Source organism: Neofelis nebulosa, chromosome 8 (assembly GCF_028018385.1).
Source record: "Neofelis nebulosa isolate mNeoNeb1 chromosome 8, mNeoNeb1.pri, whole genome shotgun sequence".
NCBI classification, from domain to species: Eukaryota; Metazoa; Chordata; class Mammalia; order Carnivora; family Felidae; genus Neofelis; species Neofelis nebulosa.
In genome coordinates this window covers 114,478,946-114,496,807 of record NC_080789.1, presented here as the reverse complement: position 1 = coordinate 114,496,807, position 17,862 = coordinate 114,478,946, and the positions used below count along the sequence as shown (strand labels likewise).

The 17,862-nt window shown below is 34.5% G+C and overlaps 1 protein-coding gene and 1 long non-coding RNA gene across 9 annotated transcripts in view; both read left to right on the top strand.

Moving 5' to 3' along the window:
- ZEB1 (zinc finger E-box binding homeobox 1) overlaps window positions 1-17,862 on the top strand; it is a 198,927-nt gene that overhangs the window by 53,722 nt on the left and 127,343 nt on the right. The window lies entirely within an intron of this gene.
- LOC131483430 (uncharacterized) overlaps window positions 1-17,862 on the top strand; it is a 50,410-nt gene that overhangs the window by 27,206 nt on the left and 5,342 nt on the right. Inside the window, exons 3-4 of one of the 3 annotated variants that reach the window (XR_009247670.1) lie at window positions 6,019-6,160; window positions 16,583-16,600. This is a non-coding gene — a long non-coding RNA (uncharacterized LOC131483430). Of the gene's footprint in view, window positions 1-6,018; window positions 6,161-8,135; window positions 8,936-16,582; window positions 16,601-17,862 lie in introns of those variants that run through there. The other 2 variants (XR_009247669.1, XR_009247668.1) reach the window with 2 other exon arrangements.

Genomic DNA, 17,862 nt, shown 5'->3' with positions numbered 1-17,862 from the left:
GCCTGCAAATTAGCAGTTAGCTCAAAATACTTCATTAGATTCAGGCTCAGGTTTTATTTTGATGCTGGATGGAAGGTGGGCAGGAATACTTCAAACATGGGACTTTTTCTTCACACTGCATCACATCAGGGAGCACGTAGTGTCCGTCTGTCATGCTCTTAGTGATGCTGAAATTGGTCAGTGGTAACAGCCCATTCTCTCCAATGAGAGGTTTCCATCAACCTCTCCTCTCATCATTTCATCTCTTGCTGATTGTTCTGTGAATCAATTCTATCATTAGGGTTTGCAAGATAATGAATTTTTAATCTGCTACCCCTTTCACATTTATTAGTGGAACTTCTATAAAGAAGAAATTTCTCTCGTAAACTGTGACTTTTGTATTTCCTGATATAGTTCATCCCAGAAAGAAACCTGGGTCTTAAATGCCTAGTTTAATACCAAAGAGTAACTTTGGGTACAAGGAGCACATAGCACTTAAGTGCCCATGTAATTGTGGGATTTTTATAGAGCAAAAGTATTTCTTAATGTGATTTTCATGAACATTGTCATTATTAGGATAGCACTGTATAATCAACATGTTCAGTGTTGGCCAGATTGGAATTGGGGACCTTTTGCTGGTCCTGTCTGGTCAGATACACTGCTTTGTGTTAAGTCATGGATCATTAGTTGAACTTCAAGGAAAAGGAAGCTTTATTAAGTCAGCAAACTAAACAGTATCACCTAGCAGAATAGCAGCATAGGTGGGGATGATTTTATATTTCTACAGTCATAAATTCAAGAGTGAAACAGTCATCATTTTTATTATTAGTTTATTCAGCAATCACCATTAACTTCATTTGTACTTAACACTGTCCATGGACAGAACCTGAAGAAGAAGAAATAAAACCAAAATACTTCATTTTTAGATGACATGATTGATTAGGAAAATCTATGGCCGTCAGCTTTAAAACCATTTATGAGTGATAAAAATTTAATAAAGTATAGAATACACTGTATCTTTACATCAGTAATAATGAAAATAATGGGAAAAGACCCAACTCAGAATTGAAACAAACAAAATATAATACTTAGCAATAAATTTGAGAAAGATGTTAGACCTTTAGAAAGAAATCATTAACATATTAAAAACATTTAAGATGAAATAAATGGAGAGAAACTTTCTGAATCATGAGAATATTGGCAAATTGGCTATAATTTGTAGGCTTCTGGGCTTGCTTCTGACTTTCAAGATTCCTAGTGATTTATTTTATAGTGATTCTACAGTGAGGGGAAGTCTCACCCCTACACTCCTACTATGTATCAGAAATCTTTTAAAGCAACAGTCTAAAACAGTGGAGTGATGCAGGGATGATAGGTAACTCAGGTATTACAAGAGACCTCTCTGCCCCCTAGAGATTTAAATATAAACTTTCCTTGACCCTGGCTTCCTGGTCAGTGAGAGTTAAGAGAAATGCCCTTCATCCGTGACTCAAATTTCTGGGCCTGATCAATGCACCTCATGTCTCTTGCTTCTGCTTGGTATGCCACCCTGGTTTCTGCCAACATCAATACAGTTGTGAAATCAACCCCTTTAACTGGTTTCAAACATCTAGCAGCTTGTGAGTTTAGAAACTCTTGAGTAGGTGACAGAACCAACAGATTGTTTTTCTTAGTCTTTGAGCAAAACATTACTGTCCATAACCATGCCCTCCTAACTTAGACACTTTCCTAAATTAATTCAGTTGCTTTCTTAGCAGGAATTCTGAAGATTAAGCCTTTCTTTCATTTTGTAAAACATGCATCACTGGAGCATTATTAGGAATCCACAATCAGTTCCATCTACATATAACAACTGAATATATGATAAAATATTCTTTCCTATTGGAGAAGCCACTTAAAGGATATTCACTCAATGGTATTAGATAGTAGTCTCCAGTGGTATAGCTGCAAAACTGATTAGACCAAAAAAAAAAAAATGTTTTCATACATACTTTATACAGCCATTGGAATTAAAAAGCATAGAAAATACCTTTACATTTCTTATTTGATGCATTAGTGGAACTCACCAAGGTGCAAAGATATACTGGAATATCTAAAAAAAATTGTAGGAAATCTCTACATCAAAAGTTATAAGGAAATTGACAATAGTTTTAGCAATTTTATATTATTGCAGAATGTGCTAATTTAGACATCAAGTTCCTAATATGTAAATGAGAAAAAATATGCCAAGTTAAGAATATGAGAATAAATATGAATAATAAATGCAAGGAAAAATACCCATATGCTTATCACTAAGTCGCAAGTTAAAATGACTTTGCACAGTTTTTACTTTGTATTAAAGGAGCTAAAATTTTTAAAAAGAAATCTAATATTGGCAACATAAACAGTGATACCAGACTCTTTTAGAAAATAATGCCAGGAGTATATGCTGAGAATCACAGCAATGTTCAGATTATTTCACTCAGTAGGAATTTAGGAAATAAGTATTGTGCTAATTATAAATCATAGATATAGAGAAAAATGCTTTTAGGGACTAATTATAGATCAATGTAAAGTATCATGTTACCTTTAAGTAATTATTTTTGAAGACTCTAGAACAACTGTCCAGTAGAACTTTCTGTGCTGATGAGAAGTTGTATAATTTGCACTGTCCAATACGGTATCCATTAGCCACAGGTAGCCACTGAGCACTTGAAATGTGACTAGGGCAACTGAGGAACTGAAATTTAAATTTTATTTAACATTAATTATGCTTAAATACTCACATAGGTTTAGTGGCCATGGTATTGGACAGTGAAGCTTTAGAAATATGGAAAAATGTTAGGTGAAAATAGTAAGTTTATGTGATGTAATTACAAATAGGTAAATACCTGTATGTACATAAAGAAAGTGATATTTACAATTAAAATATTTATGTTAGGATTGAAGGAAATGGGTGATTTTTTTAAACGCTGATTAAAAGATCAGGTGAAAATAATAAAGCATTCCAGCACTGTGCTACTCAATATGGCAGCCACTAGCCTGATGTGGCAATTTTCATTTAAATTAAGTAAAATTAAGAAGCCAGTTCTTCAGTCACACTAGCCACATTTCAAGTGTTTGATAGCACACATGGCTAATGTTTACCACTTAGAGGAGATACAGAACATTTCTAGCATTGCAGAAAATTCTGTCCTATCGTTCCACAGAACTGATAAAAGGAATGTACTGGAACAAGTCATTGATTATTTATTAGTAATTTCTGTGGGCATAGATGAATTAAAGCTGGTATCACTTTTTTTTCTTTTCAAAATTTTATTTAAATATAGTAAATATATAGTCTAATATTGGTTCCAGGAGTAGAATTTAGTGATTTACCACTTAATAGCACCCAGTGCTCATCATCATAAGTGCCCTCCTTAATGCCCATCACCCATTTAGCCCATTCCCCCACACCTGCCTCCTTCAGCCCTCAGTTTGTTCTCTAATTTTACTAGTTTGTATGGTTTGCTTCCCTCTCTCTTTTTTTCCCCTTCCCATTTGTTCATCTGTTTTGTTTCTTAAATCCCACATACGAATGAAGACCATACACCCATAACTTTGATCAGCATTCAGTAAAGTATGGACTGAAAACCAGTCCTGATTATACCAGTCCATGATTAAATGCTTACTCTCAATTGTGTACTTGTTTAGAAACTTTTATAGCAATAATGTGATAGTTCTCATTGAACGTTAGATTGATCTGGTTATCAGTGAAGCTGCCTGTAGAGTTCTGTGTAGTAAGATCTGAGTATTAGTTGTGAGCAGTAATCTATGGGCATGGGTCCACCCACAATGAGAATTAAAACAGTTCTTTACTATAGGCAGTCTGAGAAACATTGGTAAAGATGAAGCAGAGAAGGTGGGTTGCTCAGGGGAGTTTTGTAAAGAGCTTAAATTGGTTGTTAGTATAGTTTAATATACACTTGCAAGTGAGATTAAAAATTGAACACTACATCTCTGATTGTGATAAGCTTAGACTTCATCCTTCGTGCTAGTAGAAATAAGGCAAGTGATTCATTCTTCAACAGTGTAAATAAGGATTTTAAAGGAGTTCCTCCTAGTCAGTGCCTCTATTTGGGGAACTTGTTTCCTGTTTTCCTCCTGGGGGTGGGTGGTGGGGATTCAACCAGCTAGCACAATCTTTGCCTTTTGGCAAAATTTCCAACTTCGTATTTTCCTTTACCCCTTCTAAACTCCTTTTGGCATATTGTTATGCTTAGTTCTTTGTAACTTTTTTCATCTCTTTCCCACAAAGTTAGTTTCAAAGGCTTACAAAATGTCCAAAACGAGAAAATTGTTTTAAACTAAGTGAACTTCTAAAGTTTTGTTTTAAAATTTCCTTTTTTCACACTTAAGCTTGATTGATTCCCTGATATAAGATATTAAACTGAATTATTTGTGAAATGTGGAAAGCTTTTTATTACTATAATTAAGGCATAATCTGTCAGCTAAAGCATTGTTTTAATGATACAGGGTAAGCATAATCCTGGATTTACTACCTGTTTCTTATTGTGGTTTTGGTTGTACACTAAATGGCTGCCTATTCCCTGAAATGAAGTGCCCCATATGGGCTGTCCAGCTTGTTTTGAGGACCAATTCCACATTTGTAGAATTTGGGGTCAAATGGAATCAAGTACTCTGTGATAGTTGTTCGCCTGATTCCTAGTGACCTTGCATTTTGGAATAAAACACATATGCGTACTCAGTCCTTCATCGATACGATTGATTAATCTGTTACTGATTTTAGCATTTCTTCCTTTTCTTCCTAATTTATCAGTTTGGAAAGAGTTAGAAAACACTTGGAGGAAATCAATCTCTGTTTTTAATAATAGTCTATGAGTTACAGAAAAAGAAAGTGTTCAGCATTTCTTGTTTAAATTTTGAGTTTTCTGAGACATATTTACTTAAAATATATATGACTATCATACTGAAAGAGTGGCATCTTCTGATTTCATTTTAATATTATGATAATGATTTGCTTTACTTAGGCACAATTATAGATATAGATAACCATATTATCACTTGGGTTATCTTCAAAAGATTAAATAAATACATTAAGAAATATATTAATAATATATCTATATTAATATTATTATTCCGTTTGATATTTGGCAATATATTTTTAAGGTACAGTGTGCGATTTCCTGATCTGAACAAAATATTCCATTTCTTTTCAGGAGTTTGGGTTATAGTAATCAATTTACATCATTTTCTCCTCAATGTATTAAGGTGCAGCATTTTAAAAACATTATGTTCTTAAGTTATTTGATATGTAATTAGGGGTTTATGTTGCTAATATTATTTTTATATAACACATTTCTGATTCTTCAGAATAGTTGTAGGCTTCTAATTGTTTTATGCAACTTTCAACCTTGAGAATGTTGACTAATTGGTTAATATTCTTTCTATTCAAAATTTTAGCGCTGATTATGTTTTAGGAACTATTTAATAAGGTTCTTCAAATAATCAGTGTTTCAAAAAAAAAGCCAAAACCCTTTTCCTCTGGGAGCTTACATTCTCGTAGATTGCTTAATTTATGATTCTGTGGCATTTAACACCAAGGGCTAGTTTTCTGTTGTCAGGAAATGCATTATGTCATTATTAGGTAATATGGAGGTATAGAAGAAGGGTAAAATTCCTTCTAGTTCAATGAGTCTGATTCATTGTTCTTCAGTGAATTTAGTTTTACTTATTTTAATGGAACTTATATAACTATGATCATTTGGCAGCCCAGAATTTTTCTGTATTTTTCTCAACTTCCCAACTGGTAGTTCAGTACTGGGGTAGAAATTAAAGTACCCACTTAAGGTTTTGGGTTTATGGAGTGATGTTTGAAACATGAAATATTCTTTAGGGAAGATACTCCTTTTTTTTGAAAGAAGGGAATGTGGTTTTGGAATACTCATGATTTTATCTCGTTTATTTTTTTCAGAACCTAAATTTTGTAGCATAGGTAGATAAACTTGAACCAAATGGTATGATCTCAGTATAATATTTTACTCTTCTCTCCTCCTTCAGGAAAATCTTTAACTTCCACCACAAGAAGATTAAAAAGAGGTCCCTCCTGCACCAAGAAAGATCTGCAGATCTTTTTCAGTGTTCTTGGAGGTGTGGGGTGTGAGAACTTGATCAGTTTGTGCAACCACCTTGTTCTCTAAAGGTAAGCACTGTGTAGTGAGTGCACACTCATGGGCCCACGCTCCTAATGCAGGTCTGGTTTTGGAATGCTCCATTGAGGGTTTGAGGCCATCAGACTGCCTCATAGAAGGATGGCCTAGGCAGCCACTTGTGGGCAAGACGTCACACACATCCATCAAGAGATGGTTTTCCTTGGTTAGAAGTAAAGCATGTCCTAGAGATGTATGGGTGTATTTTTTCTTTATTTTTTTAAAAAAATCCCAATTACAGTAAAATTTGTGTCCAGTTCAGCCTGCATTTAAATCAGTTTAATAACTGCTGTGGTTGATCCCTCATCAAGAACTCTTCTTGGTTATCTTGAGATTTACGTTTAAGAATTTTGAAGTGATGACAGCCTTTAAGCATTCTGGTGACTTAATAGATTAAATTGATAAAACCTGCTCTGAAGAGTTGCTTTTTTTCATGATCTTTTTGAAACGATCTCTTAACCTTTACTTCAGAGAAGGTCCTTTAAGCCATTTTTAAATCTGTATTAAGCTTCAGAAAATATGGAAGCAAAGATCTTCTTAATCTTTAATAAGCATATGAACATAAAATTGCTGATCCTAATTGAAAAAAAAATTGCTTTTAAAATCAGCAGCTTTCTTCCTAGCTTGCACCTTTTTCCTGTCTTTAGGAAATGAAGGCATATACATTGATTCCATGAGGGAAACCTCACAAAGGATAAATAAATTAATGTCTCACCCTTACTTCTAAACTCTAATATCAGAAAACTTTATTGGTCTATTGTACAATGTATTGATGCCTCTCAGACCAGTCCTAAATAAAATTGTCATTTGAATACCATGCATTGACTATGAAGGAGAACCAGAGAATGTCGATCTTGAAAATGTCAAGATTAAAAGTAGGTTAATATTAAATAATAATTTTGGCTGTCACCAAGAGACTAAACGTCTAGCAAAACATTTCAGATTACAGTCACTGGATACTATGGTATCGACAGTGAGGATTTAAAGTGCTGGTGAAGACATTAATTGGTCCATATCTAGTTTTATTCATTATTTTTTTCCTTAAAGCTTTTAAAGTGATCTTGGAAGCCTTAGTTCTGAAAGATATGTACTATTCATGAAGCACTTAAGTTTGGGAAAAATCTGCTGATTTTTGTCTGGCAGCCTTCTCTTTGGTTTATGATAAATTTTATCGCCTTTTCAAAATACTTGTTCTTCCTATATATGAATAATAAAAGATATTAAGGAGGGAAACAACCTTTGTTTTTGCTGTTAGAATGGGGAAAAAAATGCAACTGAGACCTTTTTTGAAAAAGACTTGAGATCCAGTTTACTGTTTTATATGAAAATAGTTGAGGAATTAAAATTAGTCTTGCTTATTGTAACTACAGGCAACTTTAAAAGATTTAAATCTTCAAAGTAGATATGGGTTTTATAGTGAAGAAATATATATTACTGAGTATTTGGAGATAATCTCTCTATATAATTTTTTTGAATTTTTATTTGTGAGAGCATGTTAAATATTTTTAATCTTTATAATAGCACGGAACAGAATAGACAAATGCATTAAGTCTGAGACAGTTGAGAAAAAAATTTGAATTAAAAGTCAAACAAACTGAAAATATAAGGTAGGATACAAGAATAAACAAACAGGTTACTATTTGTTACCTAAAATAAAACTTTATTAGAACTAAAAATTTTTAATCTAAAAAGCACCCCCTTCTTTTTAAAAGTGAGCTTTGTCTTAAACAATAGTATTGGCAATATATTTGTAAAAAGAAAAATTTATTTCAACATGTTAGAATTGGTATTCAAATTTCAAATCAGTTATGTAGCAGGAATATATAAAATTGGGACCAATGAGGAACTTGTCTTCTGTATCTAAAGTATGAAAAATAGGATCTTTTCCTAACAACTCTTATTAATATCACCTCAATTCATATTAGGCAACAAAATAAACTGTTGTTCTTTGATTTTGATGATACATAGGAGTGAAAACCCAACCCAACATTATTGACACTAAGGAATTCTTCTACTGGAATTGGAACTAGAATTTGGGAGATTTTATTTGTATGTGTACATACATATACTTACTCTTACACATACATACACACTAGTGTTTATTTCTCCTTTTGAATTCTGTAAGAATGATTTGTCAAAGATAAGATTTCTGATTTGTCTTTCACTAGTATTTTGATGCCATGTTTTTGTTTGTTTTTAATTAAAGAGTAGTCCCTACTAGAAATTTGGTTTCTTTGGTATGATCATGCTCCCTGTCCTAACAGCTAAAGGGAGGTGAGAGAGCCCTCCTTACCAATATTGATTTTCTAGACCAGCACTGTTCAATAAAAATATAAGCCACAAATACAAACTACATGTATAATTCTAAGGGTTTTTTGTAGTCGCATTAAAAAAGTAAAAAGAAACAGGCAAAATTAATTTTAATCACATTTAATTTAACCTAATATATCTAAAATATTCCTTCAACATGTCATCAGTATAAAAATTTGAGGTGTTTTACTTTTATTCAATTAAGTATTCAAAATCTGATATGTATTTTACACTTACAGAAAATTTTGTGTTGAACTAGGCACATTTCAAGTGCTCAATAGCCACATGTAGCTAGTAGCTACTGTATGAGGCAGTGCGGATCTACACCAAGAATGGATCTTCCATTTTAGCATCATCCACGATGAATTCCATTGGGTAACTCCGTAAGCTCCCCTGGTTTAGAGTTTCCGGATTTAACAGAAGACCAAAAAAAAAAAAAAAAATCAAAAACAAAACAAGCTGCCTAGTTTAATTTAAATTTCAGGTAAATAACAAATAATTGTTTAGTGTCATTGTGACCCATGCTATATTCGGGACATGCTTAGAAAAAAATTGTTTGTTTGAAACACAGGTTTAACTGAGTGTCCCATATTTTATCTGGCAATCTTACCCTGGTTTAACTGAATGGAAGACGTCATCAGGCTTCCTAGATACTTGTTGGACTAGAGGATAGAGAATCTCTTCCTCTGTGGAGAATTTTGATAACCCTCCAAAAATCAGTATGCAAACCAGAAACTATATATAGTCAATTCTTCCTCATTCTCTAAGATGTTTAAGACAGAAGATGGACTTGTATCACAGAGGCTCAGTCATCATGTATTTAAATATTTTAAATCTAAATTATTACATTAAGTGTTAAGGTTTATAGTTACTTACTTGAGCTTCCAAAATAGAAACTATCTAACAGCATATTACTAGTATCACATCTTATGAAAAACAGTTCGCCCTTGGTGACTGTCTCAGCAGTTTTCAGGGTCCTGGCTATTTCAAGTTATTTCCCTACTATTGGTAACCACTGCAGCTGTCACATTGTCTCAAGTTGGCAAGCACTGGCTCAAAATAGTAGGTCACCAAGTGCCAGGATAAGTTTTACTTTACATTGCAAGTATTTAAGTACTTGTAATTCTGTGCTTTGGTGTTGATCATTAGACCCTGACCCAGTCAACATCCAGTCAGTTCTTAAACCATTATCTCTCATTCATACTAACGTCTTTTACAGAGGAACAGCTTTCCATTCTTATTTTTTGACATTCAGTACCGTTTTGAAGCAAGTAACAACTTCTTTAGTAGTAAGTAGATCTTATCCCTCTTAACCTCTAGAAAGGAGACCATTTATAATTCGTGTTCTCTAAGGACAGTAATTACACCAGCTCCACACTCCCTCTCAGGGGGAACACTTGCCTTCAGGAGGTGAATAACTTTAGGTGACAGGTCTGCTTCATTACCAGCCAGGCAGGTAAGATCCAACTGCCAGTGCGGTTTGGCAGTTTAGCAGTTCAGTTTAAGCTATGGCGCATTCCAAATCCATTCATGCTTAGGAGAATGTACCCAAGAGTGTGGATATGTTTATAATTACTGCATTTCCTTCAGAGAACAAGAATTACAGGTAAGGCTTGGTGTTTTTTTGGTTTTGGTTTCTTTTTTTGCAGTGATCCAAAAATTATTTTTATGTAAGAAATTTAAGAATATGAAGGTATTACTCTTTCCTCAAAACAGTCACCAAAAAAAAATCTCAAACATAGCCTATATTATATAACAGTTTTCTTCCTCACTCTAAGAAGGAATTGAACCTGGAAAGGAGGGGAGGTAGGAGGAGACAACTTATTGTCATTTGAAAGCTGTGAATATCACACATTCCATGTCTAGAAATATCCTAGGTTTATGTAAGAATCTTATTTTGCCTAACTTTTAGTGTCTAAGGTATGAATTATTTTGTCAAATTAACACCTACATCTATATATAGCTCAGGTGTTCAGCCTTTCTGAGCGAATATCTTTACCAGCAGTGAGTAAATTAATGAATTGTGTTTGGGTTTTCACTTTTATTCTCAAGACTGACTTCTTTTGTTTAAAGGGTTTAACCTCATTTCTGAAACCAAAATTTAAAGCTGCAAAATACCTTAAAATCTAACGCCTTTTTTACCCCATGATGGATGAGCTTTAAGAGGGTCTGTGAATCCCCTGAAATTATAATAAAATTTTGTACGTATGTGTTTTTTGCTGGGAAGAGTGTACATAATTTTCATCATAATCTCGAAGGGCTTTGCAACACTGATCGAGTCTAACATCATCACTTTACTGATAAACTGAATTTCAAAGGATGTGAATTATTTGCCTTCTCATTTGAAATTTAATACTTGTAAAAAACTAAAGTTCGTTTCTAGAAAACACTGTATTTGTTTTTAGAAGGAAAAAACTTTAACTTGAATTAAGTAAACTTGAGAATACCAGCCTAAATGAGAGCAGGTAATTTGCCACTAGTTTCTTCCATTCTACCCTTTGACTGGAATCTTTACCAGTTGTATAAAAGTGGCCCCTCAGTAAAGTATGTGATAAATTCTTGAAAGTCAGGGAAGGAAAAAGTGAATTATCTATTGTAATTTGAGATCCTGTTTTTTTCTCTTTTCAAATTCTTTGTTCAAAGAGAGTGATAACTGAAACTCAAGAAAATAGGTGAATAATGTGTTTTTGAGAGTATTAAAGCAGTTAATTGCTTTTATAAACATCACATTGAGCATTGTTGGGACTCCTGATCCTGAAGCCTAGATAGATTCTACAATAGACTATATACTTCAAGTGGGTTTTCAGTGATAGAGTATTTTAAGTTCATTCTTTTTTTATCAGAAGATGTTTTTATTAATATACTAGTACTTTAGAAGTAGTAAGTAAGCAAGTTCCAAATTAATGAAGGAAACCACTACTTGTTTCTCAAAATAAAGGAAATGCCATTTTTTTACCTTTCTTTTTTTTCCTGATACTGGTCAGGAAAGTCTGCCTCATTCAAGATTTAATGAATTTATTTGAGAGATGATACACGGAAACCAGTTGTTTCTCAAAAGGGGCAAAAAAGAGTACGACAACTTAGGTCACTACCTACATTTTTAATTTAAATTTAATGATACTTGAAGATTCTAAAATGCATAATATATAAAGCTCATAATAGAAAATGGCACAAATCTCTGAAATAGACTACAATTTTATCTCCCCCCACCCCCCTTTGAGCATTGTCACTCAAGGTGATAATCACTTACGCTCTTCTGGAAGGTAACTTTTTAAGTGAGCCAGATTTTATCCAGGAAGAACAAACAGTTCATATATGCCACCCAGTAGGCCACCTATGTTGCTTTCTATGGGTAATTCTAACAAACAAAACTTATATTTTTACTTTTCATTCATCAAATATTTTGTGTTTAAAATAGAAAAGCTTAAATTCTTCTTAGGAACATTTACAAATATTTAGCATTTAGAAATAGTTTCTTTTTTTTTTTATTTGAGATAGACTGATTTTAAATATTGCCTTTGCATTCAAAGAAATTGGAACAATTAATTGACCTATTCACACAATTCATTACATCAGTGGTGGAGCTTTGGTTTACACGGCATATTAAAAATAATCCAACATCTGGGTGCCTGGGTGGCTCAGTTAAGCGTCCAACTTCAGCTCAGGTCATGATATCAATGGTTCATGAGTTCAAACCCTGTGTCGGGCTCTGTGCTGACAACTCAGAGCCTGGAGCCTGGTTCAGATTTTGTATCTCCCTCTTTCTCTGCCCTTCCCCTGTTCACACTCTGTCTCTCTCTCTCTCAAAAATAAACATTAAAAAAATTGAATCAACATCTGAACATAGATCAGTAGAAATTATTAATGATCAATTTTATTAACATAGGTTATTTATTTATTTATTTATTTATAAAATAATAGTAGTTTCAAAGAAACCAGAACTGTTAAAAGTGACTTCTCTCTGTGTGCCTACATGCATGCTTATATCTTTCTGAGTATAAACAATTTAGCATTTAACTCTTTATTTTCAGTTCATGTATCAAAAACTCTTTTAGCCATTTCACTCTTTATACTGTAGTATGTAGACTTTGAAACTTTGCCGCAACTGCCCTCCATGTTCTTATGTAGGAAATAAATGGATTCAATCAGTCATCAAATATATAGAGAACTTGAGAATAGAATGGTAAATAAATGGCAACTGCCCTCCATGTTCTTATGTAGGAAATAAATGGATTCAATCAGTCATCAAATATATAGAGAACTTGAGAATAGAATGGTAAATAAAACATTTTCTGTGCTCATAGTATCTACAGTTTACTAAAGATGTGTGATGGAGTGGTATAGAGGGAGGATAGAGGGGATTCTAACCTAATCCACGGCTCCCGAGAAGACTTCTTTGCCAAAATGAAATTTTAACTGAACCAGAGGCATTAGTAGGAGTTAGTGAGAGAAAATGAGAAGGCAGAATAAGCATATGTGAAAGCCCTGAAGGAAGAAATAAACAAGACACACTGAAGACAAAAGACTTCTAGAGAGAGGGAGAGACGAGACTGTATAGAAAAGTATCTTTAAAGATACTTGGCCTTTGGGCTTTAGCAAGAGCAGTAGGAAGACATTGAACATCATATTTTATTTTTTCTAAAACTTATTATGAAAGCCTGATAACACAGCTTTTCATGAGCATAAGTATGTAACCTATGTGACCATCACCCAGAAGAAGAAACAGAACATCATCAGTATCCCAGAAATTCCCTTTCATCTTTCCTTCCAGTCAGTCTTGCCCCCCACCCACTGAGGACACCTCTCACCTGACTTCTTTAACTGCATAGATGCTATTGCTTATATTGTACTTTATGTAAATGGGGACTCGAGTATATGCTCATTTCATATGAATGAAAGAAAGCAGACCCAACATGCTGATTTTGAGAGTCACCCATATTGTTGATTATGGTTGCTGATCAGTCTCATGGCTGTATGTTGTATCATATGAATGTACCATGAGATTTGTTATACCTGCCCAGTGCAGGATAGAAAAATGTGAAGTCAGCAAGTTTCACAGTTAAGTCCGGGGGAGAGATAATGGGGTTTGAGCTAGTGTGGTGACAAGTGAGGATGAATAGAAGTGGGCATATTAGAGATTTATGAGTTAGAATTTATAGGGCATGGTGATTAATTAGATGAGGGGATGAGGAATACAAAGGCACCAAGGATAACCCATAGGTTTCTGGCTTGATCAGAAGTGGATGGTGGTGCCCTTTAAGTCCAAACACTGAAAGGGATGGGTTGTTGTATGAGTTTTAGTGATAGAGGGGGATAATGAATTTAGCATCCAGTATGTTTGAGGTACCTGTGAAGTATTGCACAATTTGTGCAACTAAAGAACTGTTTACTAACTGAATGAATGCATGACTTGACATTCATTAATAACAGTGTGCTAACAGAGTTCTACCTGGGGAGGGTTGTAAACCTATCTCTTCTTCACCTATAAATCTCATCAGATGCTCTTCCTAATGTTTGTAGGAGTGGTTTCATCAAGTGTTATTCTTTTCATATATTTTCCTATATAGTGTATTTCCCCTAAAGTACTGCTGACTTAATATGCATGCAGAATCGCACCTTCCCATATACATCGTGATGCCTTCATACTTTAAAAAATGTGTTTCAGTCCTTACAGTCTTGGATTAGTGCACAATAGCCACACTGTAAAGTGAGTTTAATTATATGAAATGATCCACCTACTTACTTGGCAAGACTTAAAGTGACTGAAATAAATGTTCATTAAATTTTGGTAGGGGAAAGGAAAGAAACGTAAGAATGAGGTAGAACCTGAAGCCTGAGTTGGAGCCTAGACAGGGAGCCATAGAGAGAACCCTGGGTGTTAGGGAGTAGGATAAAAGCCCCTGATCTTAAAGGGATGGAATCCCAACGGGGTCGGATAGGAACTATGAATGAGGAACTCTGCCTCCTTTAACAGTGCTGCCTGGGACTGTTTGCGCCCATGGGAAATTTTATGGGAAGAGGAATAATAGGTATGACACTGAATTAAGCAAATGCTGGCACTAGTGGAATACTTAATAGACTTGGTAGTTTACCCAGTTTACACCAGTCATTTATGATTTAGTGTTGTATTTAGCCCACAAAATTTGAACTAAAATCAAGGCATTTTATCATGTCCATGAAAAAAACCAGTAAGTAGTCATGGTCATGATTTTCAGTTTACAGAGTTTTACCTAGCTTTAGGTTCTGTCACTGACCAGGTAGTACAGTTCTTAAAATTAAATTCCTCCATTTCATTTCCTGGAGAGGGGGGGGGGGGAGAGAGAGAGAGAGGGAGAGAGAGAGAGAGAGAGAGAGAGAGAGAGAGTTTGGTTTGTTTGTTTTCAAATTTTTGCCAAATGAACATTTACATAGTGAAACCAAACCAGTACTTTCTGAAACCACTGAATTTAATTCACTCATTCAGCATACATTTATGAAGTATATTCCATATTTGTAATAGTTTTGTGGCCTAGGGTAATGATGCAAAGAAGTGTTTGTGCCTGTTTTTATTGGCACTGTAGTTGGGAGCCTCAGAACATACAAATCATTGTGATCATACAAATTATTATCAGATTACCTGAATAGTGTTGTAAAAGCAGTGAATTCAGGGGAAAGAAGATACAGGCTGTGATCTACTAGGAAAAATGACAGAGGTGGTAGAATTTAATTTGGGTCCTGATGGGTAAGTAGGGTTTGAACAGGTATGGCAAAGAGCACTGCAGGGAAGGGTGCTATCATGAGAAAAGTGCAGAAACAGATATGACATGTATTGGGCCCAGTGAGAAACTGGTCAGACTGCAGGAGAAGAGAACACAAGCTGGTGTGTGGACAGAAAAGTTTCATTGAAACTTTACCAAGCATGGATTCTTGTCTTGATTTTTAGATTATATGTAAGTATACTTTTATTTGTCATTATTTGGTAATTATTTAGTTTTCACTTGTCATCATGTGGTAATTACTTAGATTTTTATCTTTTTAGAAACCTCATGTGAGATTACCTGCAGGAGCAAAGTGATTGTGCTTTTAAAAAGTTGAGAGAGGGGCGCCTGGGTGGCTCAGTCGGTTGAGCGTCCGACTTCAGCTCAGGTCACGATCTCACGGTTCGTGAGTTCGAGCCCCGCGTCAGGCTCTGGGCTGATGGCTCAGAGCCTGGAGCCTGCTTCCGATTCTGTGTCTCCCTCTCTCTCTGCCCCTCCCCCATTCATGCTCTGTCTCTCTCTGTCTCAAAAATAAATAAACATTAAAAAAAAAAAACATTTAAAAAAATAAATAAATAAATAAAAAGTTGAGAGAATCTTGGGGCACCTGGGTGGCTCGTGGTCCATGAGTTCGAGCCCCACATCGGGCTGTGCTGACAGCCCGGAGCCCAGAGCCCGCTTCTATTTCTGTGTCTCCCTTTCTCTATGCCCCTCCCCCTTTCACGCTCTGTCTCTCTCTGCCTTTCAAAAATGAATAAATGTTAAAAAAAACTTCAGAGAATCTTCATCTGGGATCTATGGCTTGGCTTCAGGGAGTCTGGATCTTTCTAAAATTAAGACAGAATTTGGATGTATCCCTTTTCTGGAGGAAGGGTCCATTACCTTTATCAGAATCTGAAAGGGTCTGACAATAGAAAAGAATTTGCTCTCCTGACTTAAAATCTTTTTAATCTAACTGCTTTGTATGTACATATTTTTAATATAAGAAATAACAATAGGGAAATGAAAACATTAAATGTTATTGGATATTTTTCTTTCACTGTTTACTGGTACAGTATTTAAGAGATAAATAGTTTCAATTGGATTGCAAAGTTGGATTAAGTTGCAGAATTGGATTAAAAAGTGTATCACTTGGATTGATTACATAATAGAGATGGTGGCTACTTTACATATTTCATGGTTTTCAGTAAAAGAACTAGTTTTTTTAGATATAAGCATATTGCTAAGCCTGCTATTTCAAGAAAAACTTTCTTATTTTTGGAAAAAAATATATATCTCCTTTCTACAGAATATAAAGCACTTTAAATAAATGTCCAACTTTAATCCTGAGATATGACTCACCTGGATCATATCTAATCTTTTATACAGCAGTTTAAAGCAGGAGTCAACGAATTATAACCCATGGGCCAAGTCTAGTCCTTGGCCTGTTTTTATATGGCCTGCAAGCTAAGAATTCTTCTTACATTTTAAAATCATTAACAAAAAGGATTGTGAAGGATTAGGATTGTGACAAAGAAGAAGACGACTCAACAGAGACTGTATGTAGCCCTCAAAGCCTAAGGTATTTACTATTTGGCCTTTGGTTTTCTTGCCAACCCTTGGTGTAAAAGTAGTTCCGTTTTTAAGCTCTTCCAAATACATGTGGATATTTTTGGAATTGGGCATATATTTGTGTAATTCAAGCAAAGTTGATTAGGTAAAATAATTTTATTTTTCATATAGGGTATTCAGCTAATAGTTCAGCTTCCTGAATTCTGCAGTGAAAGTATATGAACAAAATGTGGATTTAGTAATCCATTTCAGAGGACTGTGTGAATATAAAAGGAGATTTTGTTCTTTGAATGAATAGTGCAGTAACCACTATACAGATCAGTTGATAGATATCAAAATACGATCTTTAACATAAAAATGTAATCCTTACTTTTGAAGATACCACTTACCTAAAGCAAGTATATTGTAAAAAGGCAAAAGAAAATACACATTTAACTGATAAAGTGTTGAGCAAGGAGGTTGCTAAAAAATATATTATTCATTGGTTTATTCAATATTTATACTTATTTTTGGAACTGTTAAATATATTTTTGATTTTTTAATTATATTATTACTAATGTATGAGATACTGTGATTCTTTTAGATAAATATTGAAATATTATTAATGGAAAATTATTATATATCATAGTTAAATGAGTCTCAAAACAATAGGGCAATTCTGATTTCTTTCTCCTGCATTATTAATTTTTCCTTCACTACTAGATCTTTTTCATCAATATACAAATAATACTGGATTTTTTTCTCCCATTTTTTAGAAAAGTTCTTGTTTCCACTTCTCTCTCTGTTACTGTGTACAGCTCATCTCTTTGAAAGAGTTGTCTGTGCTCTGAGTTCGTTTTCTGTAACCCCTGCCACTGTACCAAAATTGCCCGTTACTGACCCCTGTGCTGGTCACTTCTCTGTCCTCCTCTTACTCAACCTACCTGGCAGCAGCATTGAACACTTTATTTGGCTTTCGGTTTTTCCACTTTCCTAATTTTTCTTCCTACTTCTCCGATTGCTACTTTCAGTCTCTTCTGCTGATCCCTACTTTCCAACCTCTAAATTGATAGAATTGGTAGTGCTCTGAGTTCCAGCCCTGCATCGGGCTCTGTGCT